Genomic DNA, 7203 nt, shown 5'->3' on the forward strand with positions numbered 1-7203 from the left:
TTCCTTACCACTTCACCTTTCTCACTGAGCTTGTTTCTGAAGACCCATTTTGTTCCGATTATATTGAATCCATCTGGTCTAGGAACAAGATCCCAAACATCATTCCTTGTAAACTGATTCAGTTCTTCTTGCATAGCAATTATCCAGTCTGGATCTTCTAGAGCATGATCAACAGAAGTTGGCTCGATCAAAGATACAAGACCTAATTGACAGTCTGCATTGTTCTTAAGGAATGCTCTTGTTCTGATTGGATCATCCTTCTTTCCAAGAATGACATCTTCTGAATGACCAGAAATGAGTCTGGATGACCTTCTGACAGATGGTTCTTCAGAAATGCTTAGATTCTCCAGAGAAGCTGATACTTGATCTTCAGATTCTTTGCTTCTGAGAAGCTCTGCTTCTGATGCGTTGCTTCTTGGCTCAACAACTTCTGATATATCAATATCACAATCTGCAAAATTATCAAACTGCTTTGGTTTTTCAGAACCAAGCTTATCATCAAACCTGATATTGATTGATTCTTCTACAATCAATGTTTCAGTATTGTATACTCTGTAACCTTATGAGCGTTCAGAATATCCAAGAAGGAAACATTTTTGTGCTTTGGAATCAAACTTACCAAGATGATCTTTAGTGTTCAGAATAAAGCATACACATCCAAAAGGATGGAAATATGAAATGTTGGGCTTTATATTCTTCCACAATTCATAAGGAGTCTTATTTAGAATAGGTCTGATAGAGATTCTAATCTGAATATAGCATGCAGTGTTTATTGCTTCTGCCCAGAAATGCTTAGCCATATTGGTTTCATTGATCATGGTTCTGGCCATTTCTTGCAGAGTCCTATTCTTTCGTTCTACAACTCCATTTTGCTGTGGAGTTCTAGGACAAGAGAAATCATGGGCAATACCATTTTCTTTGAAGAACTCTTCAAAGAATCTGTTCTCAAATTCACCACCATGATCACTTCTAACCTTTATGATTTTACACTCTTTTTCAGATTGAATCTGAATGCAGAAATCAAAGAACACTGAATGGGACTCATCCTTGTGTTTCAAGAATTTTACCCATGTCCAGCGGCTATAATCCTCTACGATGACTAATCCATATTTCTTCCCTCTGACAGATGCTGTTTTGACTGGGCCAAACAGATCAATGTGCAAGAGTTCTAATGGCCTTGAGGTAGAAACAACATTCTTGGACTTGAATGCAGGTTTGGAGAACTTGCCCTTCTGACATGCTTCACAAAGAGCATCTGATTTGAATTTCAGATTAGGGAGTCCTCTGACAAGATCCAGTTTGTTAATCTGAGAAATCTTTCTCAAACTAGCATGACCTAATCTTCTGTGCCAGACCCACTGCTCTTCAGAAACAGACATAAGACAAGTCACCTTCTGACTCATAAGATCTTGCAGATCTGTCTTATAAATGTTGTTCTTCCTCTTGCCGGTAAATAGGATTGAGCCATCCTTCTGATTTACAGCCTTGCAAGACTTTTGATTAAAGATTATATCATAACCATTGTCACTCAATTGACTGATAGATAAGAGGTTATGTGTTAATCCTTCTACAAGAAGTACATTTGAAATGGAAGGAGAGTTACCAGACTTTATAGTTCCAGAGCCAATTATCTTGCCCTTCTGATCTCCTCCAAACTTGACTTCTCCTCCAGACTTAAGCACCAGGTCTTGGAACATAGACCTTCTTCCTGTCATGTGTCGTGAGCATCCAGAGTCCAGGTACCACGACATGTTGTGCTTTGTCCTTTTTGCAGCCAAGGATATCTGCAATAGGAATAATCTTATCCTTAGGTACCCACATTTTCTTGGGTCCTTTCTTGTTAGATTTTCTCAAGTTCTGATTGAACTTGGGTTTAACATTGTAAGCAATAGGAGGAACAGCATGATAATTCTTAATGTGAGTTTCATGATATTTCCTAGGTTGTGTCACATGCTTCTTAGTGTGTGTAATGTGAAAACTTTGAGCATGTGAAGTGTGCCTAATATCATGTGAGTGGCCATACTTGAACTGATCATACAATGGCTTGTATGTAATTTTCATCTTATCAACAGGTTCAAGTTTGTATGGGGTTTCACCCTCAAAACCAATGCCGACTCTTTTGTTTCCAGACACAGCATATATCATAGAAGCTAGCTGACTTCTGCCAATACTTCTAGATAAGAACTTCCTGAAACTTAAATCATATTCTTTCAGAATATGGTTTAGACTAGGAGTGGATTTTTCTGAATCAGAAGGAGATCCAACATTATTGGATAATTTTAAAAGTTTTTCTTTTAATTCAGAATTCTCCAACTCAAGCTTCTTTGTTTCAAATTCAAATAGCTTTTTCAGCTTTTTGTATTTGAGACTAATCTGAGACTTGAATTCCAGAAGTTCTGTTAGACTGGAAACTAACTCATCTCTAGTAAGTTCAGAAAATACCTCTTCAGAATCTGATTCTGATGTAGATTCTGATCTGTCATCTTCTGTCGCCATCAGCGCACAGTTAGCCTGCTCATCTTCAGAGTCTGAATCATCTTCTGACTCATCCCAGGTTGCCATAAGACCTTTCTTCTTATGAAACTTCTTCTTGGGATTTTCCTTCTGAAGTTTTGGACATTCATTCTTGAAGTGTCCAGGCTCATTGCATTCATAGCACATGACCTTCTTCTTGTCAAATCTTCTGTCATCAGAAGATTCTCCACGTTCAAATTTCTTTGAACTTCTGACGCCTCTGAACTTCCTTTGCTTGTTCTTCCAGAGTTGATTTAGCCTTCTGGAGATCAAGGACAGTTCATCTTCTTCTTCAGATTCTGATTCTTCAGGATCTTCTTCTCTAGCCTGAAAAGCGTTAGTGCATTTCTTGATATTGGATTTTAATGCAATAGACTTACCTTTCTTTTGAGGCTCGTTTGCATCCAGTTCAATTTCATGACTCCTCAGGGCACTGATCAGCTCTTCCAAAGAGACTTCATTTAGATTCTTCGCAATCTTAAATGCAGTCACCATAGGACCCCATCTTCTGGGTAAGCTTCTGATGATCTTCTTTACGTGATTAGCCTTGGTGTATCCCTTGTCAAGAACTCTCAATCCAGCAGTAAGAGTTTGAAATCTTGAAAACATCTTTTCAATGTCTTCATCATCCTCCATTTTGAAGGCTTCATACTTCTGGATTAAAGCGAGAGCTTTAGTCTCCTTGACTTGAGCATTTCCTTCATGAGTCATTTTCAAGGACTCATATATGTCATAGGCCGTTTCCCTGTTAGATATCTCCTCATACTCAGCATGAGAGATAGCATTCAGCAAAACAGTTCTGCATTTATGATGATTCCTGAAAAGCTTATTCTGATCATCGCTCATTTCTTGCCTTGTCAGCTTTACGCCACTGGCATTTACCGGATGTTTGTAACCATCCATCAGAAGATCCCATAGATCACCATCTAGACCAAGAAAGTAACTTTCCAGTTTATCTTTCCAGTATTCAAAGTTTTCACCATCAAATACTGGCGGTCTAGTATAACCATTGTTACCGTTGTGTTGCTCAGCAGAGCCAGATGTAGATGTAGACTTTGCAGTTTCATCAGCCATCTTTTACTGAAGCGTTTTTCTCTTCCTGAATCTTTTCTAAACACGGTTAAGTGCTTGCACCTTAGAACCGGCGCTCTGATGCCAATTGAAGGATAGAAAAACACTTAGAAAGGGGGGGTTTGAATAAGTGTAGCTTTAAAAACTTGACCGATAAAAATAAATTGCACAGTTATTTTTATCCTGGTTCGTTGTTAACTAAACTACTCCAGTCCACCCCCGCAGAGATGATTTACCTCAACTGAGGATTTAATCCACTAATCGCACGGATTACAATGGTTCTCCACTTAGTCAGCAACTAAGTCTTCCAGAGTCTTCTGATCACACACTGATCACTCCAGGAACAACTGCTTAGATACCCTCTAAGACTTTCTAGAGTCTTCTGATCCACACGATCACTCTAGTTACAACCTGCTTAGATAACCTCTAAGACTTCCTAGAGTATTCTGATCAAACACTTGATCACTCTAGTTCCTTACAACTTAATGTAATCAAATCTAAGAGTATTACAATTGCTTCTTAAAAGCTATAATCACAACTGTGATATTTCTCTTAACGTTTAAGCTTATTCTCACTAAAATATTACAACAGCAATGTAGTGAGCTTTGATGAAGATGAAGATTCTGAGCTTCGAATAGAATAGTGTTTCAGCAAGTTAATATTCACAGAAATTGTGTAAGTTCGTTAACCTTGCTTCTCATCAGAACTTCATATTTATAGGCGTTGGAGAAGATGACCGTTGAGTGCATTTAATGCTTTGCGTGTTCCGTACAGCATCGCATTTAATGTTATACGCTTTTGTCAACTACCTCGAGCCTTGTTCACGCTGTGTCTACTGACGTTGCCTTTAATAGCTTCTAACGTTCCTTTTGTCAGTCAGCGTAGCCTGCCACTTGTACTTCCTTCTGATCTGATGTTTGTGAATACAACGTTTGAATATCATCAGAGTCAAACAGCTTGGTGCAAAGCATCTTCTGATCTTCTGACCTTGAAGTGCTTCTGTGTGTGATACCATCAGAACTTCAGTGCTTCTGATCTCATGTTCTTCTGATGCTTCCATAGACCCATGTTCTGATTCTGCTTCGACCATCTTCTGATGTCTTGCCAGACCATGTTCTGATGTTGCATGCTGAACCCTTTGAGACAAAGCTTCTGAGCGCTGAATTATGCATACTCTTTATATATTTCCTGACAAAGAAATTGCATTGGATTAGAGTACCATATTATCTTTAAGCAAAATTCATATTATTGTTATCATCAAAACTAAGATAATTGATCAGAACAAATCTTGTTCTAACACATATATCCAAATCATATATCCTTGCCAACATGGCACAATGTATCCAACATGTCTCAACAAGACATAACAACAAAATCCAACAAAATATAATCAACATAAAGCAAGCCACAAGCAAGTATTGCATGTTAGAACAAGATTTGTTCTGATCAATTATCTTAGTTTTGATGATAACAATAATATGAATTTTGCTTAAGATAATATGGTACTCTAATCCAATGCAATTTCCCTTTCAGGAAATATATATAAAAGAGTACGCATAATTCAGCGCTCAGAAGCTTTGTCTCAAGGGTTCAGCATGCAACATCAGAACATGGTCTGGCAAGACATCAGAAGATGGTCGAAGCAGAATCAGAACATGGGTCTATGGAAGCATCAGAAGAACAAGAGATCAGAAGCACTGAAGCTCAGAAGATGGTATCACGCTCAGAAGCACTTCAAGGTCAGAAGATCAGAAGATGCTATGCACCAAGCTGTTTGACTCTGATGATATTCAAACGTTGTATTCACAAACATCAGATCAGAAGGAAGTACAAGTGGCAGGCTACGCTGACTGACAAAAGGAACGTTAAAAGCTATTAAAGGCTACGTCAGTAGACACAGCGTGAACAAGGCTCGAGGTAGTTGACAAAAGCGTATAACATTAAATGCGATGCTGTACGGAACACGCAAAGCATTAAATGCACTCAACGGTCATCTTCTCAACGCCTATAAATATGAAGTTCTGATGAGAAGCAAGGTTAACGATCCTGAACAACATAATTAAAATTAACTTGCTGAAACTCTGTTCAAATCCAAAGCTCAGAATCTTCATCTTCATCAAAGCTCACTACATTGCTTTTGTAATATTTTAGTGAGATTAAGCTTAAACGTTAAGAGAAATATCACAGTTGTGATTATCGCTCTTAAGAAGCATTTGTAAACTCTTAGAATTGATTACATTAAGTTGTAAGGAACTAGAGTGATCGTGTTGATCAGAATACTCTAGGAAGTCTTAGGAGTGAACTAAGCAGATTGTAACTAGAGTGATCGTGTTGATCAGTAGACTCTAGAAAAGTCTTAGAGGGTATCTAAGCAGTTGTTCCTGGAGTGATCAGTGTGTGATCAGAATACTCTGGAAGACTTAGTTGCGGACTAAGTGGAAAACCATTGTAATCCGTGCGATTAGTGGATTAAATCCTCAGTTGAGGTAAATCATCTCTGCGGGGGTGGACTGGAGTAGTTTAGTTAACAACGAACCAGGATAAAAATAACTGTGCAATTTATTTTTATCTGTCAAGTTTTTAAAGCTACACTTATTCAAACCCCCCCTTTCTAAGTGTTTTTCTATCCTTCAATTGGCATCAGAGCGCCGGTTCTAAGGTGCAAGCACTTAACCGTGTTTAGAAAAGATTCAGGAAGAGAAAAACGCTTCATTAAAAGATGGCTGGTGAAACTCCAACAAATACACCTGCATCTACATCTGGCTCTGCTGAGCAATACAACGGTAACAATGGTTATACTAGACCGCCGGTATTTGATGGTGAAAACTTTGAATACTGGAAAGATAAACTGGAAAGTTACTTTCTGGGTCTAGATGGTGATCTATGGGATCTTCTGATGGATGGTTACAAACATCCTGTAAATGCCAGAGGCGTAAAGCTGACAAGGCAAGAAATGGATGATGATCAGAAAAAGCTTTTCAGGAATCATCATAAATGCAGAACTGTTTTGCTGAATGCTATCTCTCATGCTGAGTATGAGAAGATATCTAACAGGGAAACGGCCTATGACATATATGAGTCCTTGAAAATGACTCATGAAGGAAACGCTCAAGTCAAGGAGACCAAAGCTCTAGCTTTAATCCAGAAGTATGAAGCCTTCAAGATGGAGGATGATGAAGACATTGAAAAGATGTTTTCAAGATTTCAAACTCTTACTGCTGGATTGAGAGTTCTTGACAAGGGATACACCAAGGCTGATCATGTAAAGAAGATCATCAGAAGCTTACCCAGAAGATGGGGTCCTATGGTGACTGCATTCAAGATTGCAAAGAATCTGAATGAAGTTTCTCTGGAAGAGCTTATCAGTGCCTTGAGGAGTCATGAAATAGAGCTGGACGCAAATGAGCCTCAAAAGAAAGGTAAGTCTATTGCATTAAAATCTAATATCAAGAAATGCACTAACGCTTTTCAGGCTAGAGAAGAAGATCCTGAAGAATCAGAATCTGAAGAAGAAGATGAATTGTCCCTGATCTCCAGAAGGCTAAATCAACTCTGGAAGACCAAGCAGAGGAAGTTCAGAGGCTTCAGAAGTTCAAAGAAATTTGAACGTGGAGAATC

The sequence above is a fragment of the Vicia villosa genome, unplaced genomic scaffold (genome assembly GCF_029867415.1).
Source record: "Vicia villosa cultivar HV-30 ecotype Madison, WI unplaced genomic scaffold, Vvil1.0 ctg.000351F_1_1, whole genome shotgun sequence".
Taxonomy (NCBI): Eukaryota; Viridiplantae; Streptophyta; class Magnoliopsida; order Fabales; family Fabaceae; genus Vicia; species Vicia villosa.